Source organism: Eublepharis macularius, chromosome 4, assembly GCF_028583425.1.
Source record: "Eublepharis macularius isolate TG4126 chromosome 4, MPM_Emac_v1.0, whole genome shotgun sequence".
NCBI classification, from domain to species: Eukaryota; Metazoa; Chordata; class Lepidosauria; order Squamata; family Eublepharidae; genus Eublepharis; species Eublepharis macularius.
This window is the reverse complement of record NC_072793.1, coordinates 133,815,422-133,828,088: the sequence shown is the minus strand read 5'-3', so window position 1 is coordinate 133,828,088 and position 12,667 is coordinate 133,815,422.

Below are 12,667 nucleotides of genomic sequence, written 5' to 3'. Positions count from 1 at the left end.
ATCCCATACTTTCTGAACCCACTGTTGTAGCTTCGGAAGCTTGTCTGATTTCCAGTGTGCTGCTAGAAGCATTTTTGCAGCAGCAAGTAACATAAATATTAAATTTTTCCGCACCTTTGGTATGACAGGGTCTTCCCAAAGACCCAGCAAAATTGATTCTGGAGTCATGAGCAGTTCATAATCTGTAATCTCCTTAATTTTCCTTGAAATTAAGTCCCAGAATGATTGGATCTTGGGGCAAGACCACCACAAATGGATATAGTCACCAATTTGACCACACTTTTTCCAACAGAGCGGTGTTAAATTGGGATTAATTTGGTGTAGTAATTGAGGAGTCATGTACCATCTCGACAACAATTTAAAAGAAGACATTTTGATATTGATTGCGTTCGAATTTAGGGTCTTGCCAGACCATATTGTGGACCATTGCTCCTCTGTTAAGGGGGTACTGCAGTCCGTATTCCATTTCAATTGGTACCTTAATGAGGATTGATCATTCTGTGAGTTTAAATTAGAATAGATGCTAGTTATGAGGCTTTTACGATGAGGTTCTATTTTTTTAATAAACGTTCAAAATATGTAAACTCCCGTTTCCAGGAGTCGACAAATAATTGGCTGCCTATAAGGTGAGATAATTGTAAGTATTGATACCAAGGGACCACAACCTCTGTATCCCCTTCTATTTGCTCCTTAGTTAGGATGGCCCCATGTTTGGTGATGTCAATGATCCTAGATTTCTTAATTACCTTCCATTGCTGAAATGAAATTAAATCCTGACCTGGTGGAAACCACGATTGGTCCAGGAAGGATGATAGTGGTGACGGTGTAGGAGCTAGATAGTTTCTTACCCTGTCCCATACAGATATAGTAGATTTCAAAAATGGATTGGCAAGAGTTTGGGTAGGCCTGTGTTTAGGGTCTGTCCAAATTATATCCTTTATATCATGGGGAAGAAGATGTGCAGTTTCAGCATATGTCCAGTCTGAACTATCTGAGGAATGCAAAAGAAGCACTATGTTTGCTAGCTGTGCTGCCATATAATAACATTTTAGGTCTGGAATAGCCAAGCCACCTTTTTTGGTTGAACGTTTCATGGTTGAAAAATTAAGTCTAGGACGTTTATTAGCCCAAATAAATTTATTTATAAGAGTTTGCCACTTTTAGATATCTTGATCAGTGAGATTAATAGGCAGCATACGAAAATTAAATAAGAAAAGTGGTAAAATCATGGTTTTGACCAGTTGTATTCTTTCAGCCCAGGATAAAGTCAACTTGCTCCATTCTTTAAATTCACCTATAACTTTGAGTTCTAGGGTTTTAAAATTAGATTCCTTTAAATTTGCTAGGTTGACAGGGATCGTGATTCCTAAATAGACCCAGTTCTTGCTGATCCATTGGTATTCATAATTGGAGGCTATCTGAGCTTGTGTGTCTGGGGATAAATTAATAGGATAAATTTCAGATTTAGATTTATTAATTTTAAGACCTGATAGTTGACCAAAGGTATGTAACTTGTCTTCCAAGGGAGGTAATGAAGCAGAAGGGTGAGAGATATACAGAACCATATCATCAGCAAAGAGAGAAATTTTATATTCATGACTTTTTATTCTAATGCCTTTGATCTCAGCTGATTGTCTTATGGATTCCGCCAGAGGTTCTATAGCAAGGGCGAACAGTAGTGGTGACAAGGGGCAGCCCTGCCTGGTCCCTCTTGTAAGTTTAATATCCTTTGAGTTTATACCATTTATTTTTAACCGGGCCGTAGGGTTGGCATAAAGTAAGCTGATTGATCGTATAAAAGTTTGGCCAAAACCCATTTTTGACAGGAGTCTCAGAAGGTAATTAGTTTCCAAGCTGTCAAACGCTTTTTCTGCATCAAGTGACAACAAGAGAGCCTCCATTTGATAGGTAATGCAATGATTGATTATATTAAGAGATTTACGCACATTGTCTGCCATGTTTCTGTGTGGAATGAAGCCGGTTTGGTCAGGGTGAACGTAATGATTAATGATTTTGTTTAATCCGTTGGCCAATATAGCTGTAAAGATTTTAGCATCCTGATTCAGCAAAGAAATCGGACGATAGGATGATGGGAGGGTGACATCTTTACCTTTTTTGGGGATCACAATGACCGAGGCTTCATTCCATGACTGAGGGAAGATGCCCTGGGTAAGAATTGCATTGCAAGTCAGCTTGAGTGGTTCTGCTAAGCTATGTGTGAAGCTTTTATAAAATTCGGCAGGAAAACCGTCCCTGCCGGGAGTTTTGTTAAGTTTAAGCTTCTTGATAATCTCTGTGATTTCTTGGAGAGAAATGGGCGACTCCAAGAATTCCCTATGCGCTGGCGTAAGACTTTTTAGGGAGGTGCAGGATGCTAAGAAGTTGTCAATATCAGATATAAATGGGTTTGTGGTTCTATAGAGCTTAGAGTAGAAGTTGTAAAATACTTCCAACATTTCCCTGTTATTGGATGTATAATCCTTATTGCCTTTTTTAATCAGATTAATTTGGTGGGCTGAGATCTTTTTTTTCACTTTCCAAGCAAGCAAGCGAAGTGTTCCAGGACCTCTGTGCCAAAATTTCTGTTTTAAGAAAAGTAAGTTCTTCTTGATTTTAGAGGACTCTAGAGATTCCAACTTCTTTCTTTCAAGCAGAAGTTGTTTGTAAACTTTTTTATTATTAAATTTTTTATGCTTAATTTCTAGTGCTTGGATTTTGCTTAAAATGTCCAATCTGAATTTCTCTCTTTCTTTCTTGTAGAAGGAGGCTACTGAGATGATTTTCCCTCTGACCACTGCCTTCATAGCATCCCAAATTGTTGCCTGGGAGACCTCCCCTGCAACGTTCTCTTTAAAATAATTTTCAAGTACTTTCTCTATTTCTTTATGTATAGATGGGTTTAATAAAAGAGATTTATTTAATAGCCAATGAGTTTCATGGTTTATTTTATCATCTAAATTCAAGTGACTTTCCACCCAGGCATGATCTGACCAGATTTTACTCCCAATATTAGAAGAAATTAAATTTTGATAAAGTTTACTGGAGGCCAGAATAAAATCGATTCTGGTATGAACTTGATGCCGGGCTGAAAAATAAGTGAAATCTTTCTCTACTCCATGGTGAGCTCGCCAGACATCCTTAAAAGCAAATTTATCGAACAACATTTGTAGTTTCAGTTGACGTGGTATTTTCTTGCAATGTCTCCCATCCCTCTGGGACCGATCCAGATTTAAATCAGCTATACAATTAAAGTCCCCCCCAATCAGAATCTCACCTTCAGCAAACATACATAGGTTGGAAAAGGTTTCATGCAAAAAATCAAGTTGCTTATCATTAGGCACATAAATCGAAGCTAGGGTTACCCTTGTCCCCTCCAGGTTCCCTTTGATAAATATGAACCTTCCTCTAGGGTCCACTTCAGAGTCTACCCATTGAAATTTGATATTTTTCGAAAATACAATTGCAACCCCCCTTGCGTTTGAGGAGCCAGGAGCTTGGAACTGCAAATTAAATCTATTAGATTTCAGTATCTGAGGCATTTCCTTTTTATAATGGGTCTCCTGTAAAAATAATATATCTGCATTCTGCTGTGCTAAAGCTGTGGAAACACGTTTGAGCTTAATGGGGTTATTTAAGCCTCTGCAGTTGAAAGTAACAATTTTAATTTTCCCTGTCATGACCTAACATTGTGAAGAGGCTAAGCTGATGCAGAGTACAAGTAATAAACTCAGACAAAAGAAATACAGCTCTAGAATGAAGAATTGCTTCTTCCTTTACCTTGCACGGCTTACCATAGGAAGCTAAGAATGACCAGACCTTCCAGGGGAAAACATTAACAGTACCAACTAACCCAAAACACCCCCCAACCAGTAACAACTTAGACATAACTAACCTAAACTATAGCTCCTTGAAACCAAAGAGCTAACCCCTCCAGAAGCACAGAAAGAAATTTCCTGTACTACTAATAGGGAGGAAAGAAATCTTTACCTCCCTATATCTGGAGGTCCCTAAGAAATTTGGGAACTAGAATGAAAAACAGGTAACTCCCACTCCCCCCCCCCGACCACAGATTGGCAAGAAAAAGATGAAATAGCTGGAGATGAAAGGGTGAAGGGCAGCGAGAGAAAGAAAGAAAAAAGATAAGGGTAGCGACAGAAGAGAACAGTCAGTTCTCAGACAAAAAAGAAACAAGCCAAAATTTCCCCCCTCTTTTCCTTCCCCCCCTCCCCCACCCCCCTTATTCCTTGCAAGCTCTTCGCATCAAAAGCCGAGTCAAACAGGAGACATTGGTGAACAATCTCTAGCTCAAGAAGATGATTTCGTGGGGATTGTGATCCATCTCTCTTGAGTGGGAAGGTTTTGAGCCGAGATGTTTTCTGCTGGGTTGACGATCAAGTCTTGGGTTGGCAAGTTCAAATCGGTGAGAAGTTTCAGGCCAGAGACTATATCCACTGCATGAAGAACTCTGCCTTGATGTGCAACCTGTAGCTTAGTCGATGACACCCACTTGTATCTGATATTTGCTTTAGTTAGCGTTGAGGTGACAGGCTTAAGCTCTTTCCTATGCAGCAGCGTTTCATTCGACAGGTCCTGGAAGACTTGTATTTTTTCCCTTGAAAAGAAAACGTGCCTCTTTTCCTTGCTTCTTGAATGATTTTTTCTTTGGTACGGGAATCCAAAAAGCGGACAACAATGTCTCTGTTAGCATTTGCTCTCAGATTTCGAGGGGAACCCAGCCTGTAAGCAGACAATATGGTTGGTGCCACCCCCTTCTCCAACTGCAGCTCATGAGCAAGCCAGCCTGATAAGAACGCAGTTAAATCTGCTGTGCCTTCGTCTGACTCTGTAAATCCGCGGAATTTCAAATTATTGTATTTTATTTTATTCTCTAGATCCATGATTTTATTTTTCAGCCAGTATTCATTTGCTTGCATTATGCGCGCGTCTTTTTGCAAAGACAGGCTGAGGTCTAACGCTGAGTCAGCTGTTTTAGTAACTTGCTGAAGAGTTTCATTAATGAGGGTTAGCTGCTCATTCATAGGCGTAAGCAACTTTTCCATCCGATTAGCAAATTTCTCCTCAAGTTGATCTAGTTTAAGATTAATATGAGCTTCCAGTACCTGGATTTCTTTGTAATCTGCCTTCTGACTGGCAGGGGCAGCAGCCATCTTGGTTGCAGCATGCAGCTCCATCTCAGCCCCGTTCTTTGATTCAGATGGTGAGAAAAAGGTTTTAACCGTTTGTACGGTCAATTCTGAAGTCTTATTTTTATTACCTCCTGTTTTGCCCATGATTTGTTATGAAGAGCTCGGGTTAAAAGCTGATTAAATCAGTCGGGAGGGAGTTTGAGTCAGGAGCCTGAACTTCACGCGTCTGGCATGCACGCTCACGACGCCCCGCCCCCCGATAGTATATTTGATGGAATATATATTTAAAAGAAGAGAAATAGAAAATGTCTAAAGTAAGAGACACTGAGAATCTGGCTATATATTATACCATACTGTTGTGTTATATTGTTATGATATATACTATATTGATAGTATGCTTGATAGAATTTATGTAAAAAAATAAGAATGTGCTTAGAGTAAGAGATATTATGATCTAGAGGTGGTAGGAAAATATAAATGAATTAGATTTAATCAATAAGAAGGGTTAAGGGTTGGAAAGCTGTTGGAAGTCAATAGGGAGGGGGGAGGAAAAGGGTGGGGGGATAGAGCAAGGGGAATAATGAGATTATATGTGTCAAACTTGGGAAAAATTTCTTTTGTTTATTCGCTCACCAATAAAATTTTATTTAAAAAAAAAAGCAAATGTGGCTCTCCATGAACTGTAGAGTGAGTTCCACTACTATAAGATAATAGTGCTTGTCTGTGGCAGAAAACCAAACAGGAATCTTGTGGAACCTTAAAAAAACATTTTTATTGTAGCATAAGTTTTTTTATGGTTTTTAGGCCAATTAAATAACAAGAGTCATGCTAGATAAGACCGATGATCCAATGATCCAGATGGACTAGCATCTTGAGAGCCGGTTTGGTGTAATGGTTAAGAGCGTGGGACTCTAATCTGGAGAGTCGGGTTTGATTCCCCACTCCTACACTTGAAGCCAGCTGGGTGACCTTGGGCTAGTCATAGTTCTCTGGAGCTCTCTCAGCCCCACTCACCTCACAGGGTGTTTTGTTGTGGGGATAATAATGGCATGCTTTGTAAACTGCTCTGAGTGGGCATTAAGTTGTCCTGAAGGGCGGTATATAAATCGAATGTTATTATTATTATTGTTTTCGCATTGCTAATCACCAAATACCCTGGAAGGCCCACAGGCCGAAACTTCCCTCTCTTGATTCTTGTTAAGGTAGGAAGGGGGAAAGGTGACTTGCTAGGAATTCCTTGCTAGGTATCTCCCTTAGACCAAGAGTTCCTTGGAAAGCACCCTGGTCATTTATTGCCACCACTCAGGTACACCCTATGTGTCAGAATGCCTGGGCACTACATAGTTCTCTGTAAAGTATTTTGCATGGTTTCCACCCAGTTCCTTTGTTATTGTGCTAGGACTGAGCTGGAAGGGCACCTTCTCAGCAGTTTGTCAGTTACTGAGCCCAATTCAGAGTATTGGCTATCATCTACAAAATTCTCTATGGCCTTGGTCCATCATATACAGGACTACCTCTCTCCCTATATTCCATCACAGCAACTTTGCTCATCTGAACAGGGCCTTCTGCAGGTGCCACCCTTCACATGGACAAAATCAACAGCTGCCTGTACACCTTCTTGAACAATTAGGTTGTGCCAGAATGGTTTACTGCTTTTTAAAGGTGTGCAGTAGATCTGAATTGAAATGCAGCATTTCATTCTAGATCCAATCCTGTATAATGGTTAACAGAAGAGTTAAAAGAAAAGAAATAGGGTGCATATTCCTTTGGAATACTGTAGGCTGCACCACCTAAAAAAATGGTATAAAGAATCTGCAGAATAAACAAAAAAAAGCCATTACAATGTTGAGAGCTCTGTGTGTGTATAAGACATAAAGGAAGTCATACATAGATAAGATGTTCTTGCTTTTAAAAATAATGACTGAGGTAGACATGGCAGCAATTGATAAAATAATGTCCTGTGGAAAGAAAAATGAGAAAAGCATACCGTTGCACAATAGCATAATAGGGAGCAAGTTTAAGATGAATGAAATGAAACATTTCTTTATATAACCCATTATAATAGCAATAACAACATTATCAATACTACTAGAAAGAAGTACTTCTTTGAATAATGCATAATTAACTTATGGTACACACGATGTAGCTTAGACGGTTCTGGAAGGATTTTGACACAGGAGCCCCCCACCCCACCCCCCACCCACGGTGGCTGACGCATGGAGGAGTTCTAAATGAGACAGGTTCAACAAAATCTCTGTTCACCTTTGAATACCAATTCCTGCGAGACAAACTCAGGGGAGATTTTGACCTCTATGCTGCTGCTTGTGGTTCTTCTGGAGTATCTGAGGACCATACTACATGTTTGTGTTTTTAAAAAGTTGGGTCTGAGTTTCCTGGACCCAACGTGGGTTCCCTGCAGCCCCACAGCAGCTGCGAGGACTGGCTTAAAAAATAAAGGAGAGTCCAGATAGGCTTGTAACATGGTTACGAGGGGAGGAAGAACTGTCTTCCCCGCCCCAGCCAATTTCCCATGCTGAAATAGTGTTGGGGAAAGTTATTTCCCTGCTTTTGCTGCTCCACATAAATAACTCCATCTGTGCTCTTCTAGTGTGGGGAAAAGCTTGAGGGGAAAGACAGGAGCCCTCACCTCACTCTCATAGTGGCTGCTTTGAGAAACCAGATTCCGGGTTATATGATCTATTAATGTTATCCAGCAGGCTTCCTGTGTTCTTATGTAATAAAATGTAGTGGTAGTAATAGCAGTGGTAGCAATGCTAATCATATTTTACAGCACCATCAATGCAAACAGCCCACTGGACGATAAGCAAAAAAAAACAAGCCAAAACAAACAAAAAGATCAGATTGCTGCACCAAGTGAAGAAAACAACAGAGCAACACTTAGTCGCTATCCTAAGTCCTTCGGAGATGGGGCTTAGAATGTTGCTCTAAGACAACTATGCTTTCATATAAATATGCCAAAATATATATGCTAATTATGCCAAATGGCATATTTTATGTTGTTAAGTCTAGGCTTGATAAGAAAGTAAGTATTATTTATATTTCATTTTTATATTTTATATTTCATTTTTCTCTCAAAATTTCTGGTTGTTTCTCCCTTCCTCACAAACGAAAAATAACCCGTCTTAGAAATCTATCACCTACTATGCAACTCATTGCATTTTCTTTGTTTTTAAGCCATGATGTTTTCTGAGGCATTACCACAAAATAGTCATCCTATGCCCCTGATAATGTGGCAGCATCTTTGGCATGTGGATTTGGATCGTGATTTTTAAAAAAATACTTCATTTCTTGTACACTTATCTCATTGAGACTTCAGCAGTGGAACTCCAGTGGTGTCGGCTATGCTCTCTGTTTCTTCCATGATGATTTCTCCCCCCCCCCCCATCTTTCACTGCCAGGAGTGCATAGGATGCCAGCTAAAGGAAGTACTTTTTTACACACTGTGTAATTAAATTGTGAATTCACTGCCACAGGACATAGTGATGGCTGCCAATTTGGAAGGCAGAATGGAAAAATTCATGGAGGACCGGGCTATAAATGGCTACTAGTCATGATGGATATCTACTTGTCCACTGTGAACAGAATGCTGGATTGGATGGGCCTTTGGTCTGATCCAGCATGTTTGTTCTTATGATCTTAGACAATGCTAATATTACAGCAGTGGGCTGCTTGTGTAGGATTGCTCTGTAAATATAAAATGAGCTGGTTATCTGAGTTCACTTAGAGGTAAAGGGATTCTCTGGTACTTTTAAATCAAAAAGAGTCCAGTAGCACCTTTAAGACTAACCAACTTTATTGTAGCATAAGTTTATGCCACAATAAAGTTGGTTAGTCTTAAAGGTGCTACTGGACTCTTTTTGATTTTGCTACTACAGACTAACACGGCTAACTCCTCTGCATCTGGTACATTTACCATTTCTATCACATATTGAGGACACATGTTGTTATAGAAAAAGAGATGAAGAGGTAAATCCTTCTTGATTTCTCCAAAATTTAGCACTGTGTTCAAGAACAGAGGAGAAAAAATGTATTATATATTCTGACAATATAACTTCTACGAATAAAAAGGTACAGTTTCATAACCGTTCCATTTTTTTTTCTTTCCTACTCAGAAGGAAACAGATTTATAAGTTGCTTAAGCAGGATGTGAAAGAAAAATGATGAGACCATATTTTTTTATCTTTAAAAAAATAAAGAATTGTTTTATAGCTGAACAAAGATGCTATTGAATCTAATAAAGCTTGCACCAAAATGTGATAAAGCCATGAACTAGTTTTTTTATTTTTAAGTTTTAAAGCTCTCAAGAGCCCCAGATTTGATGATGGCATAAGGAATAGGGTTTTGCCATCCCCTTTTCCCAACCATGTGTGTGAAGCGCTGTCAAGTTGCAATCAATTTATGGTGACCCCAGCAAAAGGCTTTCAAGGCAAGTGAGTAGCAGAGATGGTTTGCCATTGCCTTCCTCTGCAGTCTTCCTTGGTGGTCTCCCATCCAAGTATCAACTCTGCTTAGCTTCGTTCTGAGATCTGTTGCCTTCCCTCCCTTCCAGCCATATTGATACTATTTAACCCTTATGTATCACCAACAGTGCAGCTGTGTGCTGATAGGGCTGGTTGTGAACTAGATTTAACCCTTATGTATCTGTCCTTGCTGATTGTTAATTGCTGCTAAATTGTTTTTTTGTCTCCTGTTGATTGTAAATTGTTGTTAGGGTTAGACTGATTGGGTATAGGGTTTTTCCATGTTTAAATTTGTCAGTGGTGGTGGTTACTCTAGGAATAGTCCTGTTACTGTTGGGTAGATAAGCCACCCTGATGTGGGATTTTTTTGGCAGTTCAGATTATATTGTTTAGATTTAAAGGGGCAGGAGATTTGGATAGTCAACCTGCTATGCTAGGGATTGTTGTTTTATGCTCTTGGACTGCAGCGTGGCTGTTCTTGGGGTGGCTATCATGGATAGTTGGCATGGCATCGGCGATCCCAGTGCTTATGGGTCATGGGAAGTATGGCAGTGGGTCTAGGTTTTGTAAGTGAAGGAACTCATGATATAGATATGCTCGAGTTCCTTTCAACCTATGCCCCATCCTGAGAGGCAGGTCCATAAATATATAAATATGCCAGGTCCATAAATAGTAAGACCGTGATCCTCCAGCAATACTTTACAATAGAGAGGATGGGCCTGGCATGCATGACTGAGACCTGGGTGCAGGATGGTGAAACAGTTACTTTGAATGAGCTAACCTCCTGGGTTTCTCTGTCCTCCATTTATAAATTTGATATAGCCTGTTTTATGTATGGTGCCTATCTAGTATTTGCATTATATTTTACTGATCTTAAATATGGGTTTTAGAAGATTGATGATGATTTTAATGTTTTCTTGTTGTTAGCCACCCTGACCCCACTTGTGGGGAGGGCGGGTATAAATGTGATATATAAATAAATAAATAAATTTGGCTCACTAATCTGTTGTCAACAAGAGGACTGTATGATTTGTTTGCCAGTTTTCTGTACCGTGTAAGTTTAGCCAGCTCTAACACTGGAAAAAACAACAGCTAAGAGCCCAGGGTGATGTGAGTGTAAAGTAGACATTCAGAGGTGGTTTGCTGTTGCCTGCCTCTGTTTAGTGACCCTGGACTTCCTTGGTGGTCTCCCATCCAAGTACTAAGCAGGGCCAACCCAGCTAAAGCTTGTACCTCTAAGAGCCAAGCTACAAGTGACGCCTGACACAGGTTGGACACTTGTCAGCTTCCCTCAAGTTTTGATGGGAAATGTAGGTGTCCCAGTCTTTTAGCTTGGCTCTCCATTTAATTGAAGTTTACAGAGCGGCAGTCTATGGGAGGCAGAAGATGTGGTCAGGAGGGGAGTGCAGGCATCAGGATCTTCTCCGCTGGGTATGGGCGGGTTCTGTAAACTTCAATTAAATTGAGAGCCAAGCTATAAGACCAGGATGCCTACATTTCCCATCAAAATTTGAGGTAAGATGACAAGTGTCTAACCTGTGTCAGGTGTCACTTGTAGCTTGGCTCTAAGATCTGATGAGACTGGGCAAGCCTGGGCTATTCAGGTCAAGGCAGTGTTGTATAGTGGTTAGCATTTTGATAACAGTTTAGAGAGACCTGGCTTCAAATCCCTACTCTGCCATGAACATCTCTGGGTGACCTTGAGCCAGGTGTTCTTTTTTAGACCATCCTACTTCACAGAGTTATTGTGAGGGAAAACTATAGTAAATCCCTTTAAATTCCTTGGGATTAAGAGTGGGATTGTATAGAGACATGCACCTCATGTTGCCAACATAGTCTGAATAACACCTGCTAGGGAAGACAGCAGTGCCTTGTGTAATAATACAGTTTGGAGTAAAATGATGGTGTTTAAAGCTTCTCAACATTTATAGCCTTGTGTACAAGTTAAATCTCTAGGAAGGAGATTATTGGCAGTTTGATTCAGAATAACAATATTTCTTCATTTATTACATGTATAGCTTACCTTTCTTAATCATAAGACTTTCTAAACAGGGGAGCTCCCACCTAAACACTGACCAGCCCCAGACCTCATTACCTTCAGCAACGATGCTGCATCATGTCCTTTCCAACCATGCCCATTGACCCATGTGCAGTAATTGTCACTCAGAGCTTAGCCAAGAAAATAATTCTTCTATGAAAGGATAAAGGCTGTCGCTCGGGGGCCAAAAAGAATGAAGAGCTGCTTTATATCCCAGTGGAAAAGTCCGCTTAATTGGTGGTGAAACAGAAATTCACAACAGGTTGTGACTGGCTCTGCTCGATTGCTCACATGGTCCCTGAACAAATTTTTGTCAATGGAACCAATCCAAAACCTGCTGGGCCTGAGAAAGAAAATGTCATGGTTCGTATATTCTAGAGCAATGGAGAAGTCAATGTACAGTTCCTCAGTGGGCTGACCTTTATGTAATGATGTAACGTTTTCTATGATGAGTTTAACAGGATAATAGCAATATATGATTAGTAAAGCATTTATCTGGCTGTTGGCCCAGCTTTCATTCCTGACAGGAGGATTTTTCTTCTTTCTTTTTTGACTGAAACCATGCTGTCAATTGCCACTTGAAAGATAGCTTTGCATCCTTTTTCGAAAATAGCATGGATAGAAATAACTCATTAGCATGTGTCATCATTTTCTGTTGGCCACAGACATCAATGGGAGGGTTTCTGGCCAACAGATAAATATATCAGCATTTTGCACACATAACTGCCTGGCCAAACAGCAGCTAGATCTGTAGCTCTGTTGATGTGAGCAGGAATGTGATGTCTGATCATTGGTATTTTCAGATCACTGTAATTTCTGAATGGATTTATGTGCATATTTCCAGGGGTATAGTGTTGTTTCTGCTAAGCAGTAACTGGAGGATGTCACTGGTACAAATGTGGTGTGAACACACGTGAACAAAGGAAACTGCCTTATGCGAAGTTCAGACCAGACCAAACCATAGATAGTCCAAGAACATTGGCTTTGTCTACTCTGCTAAA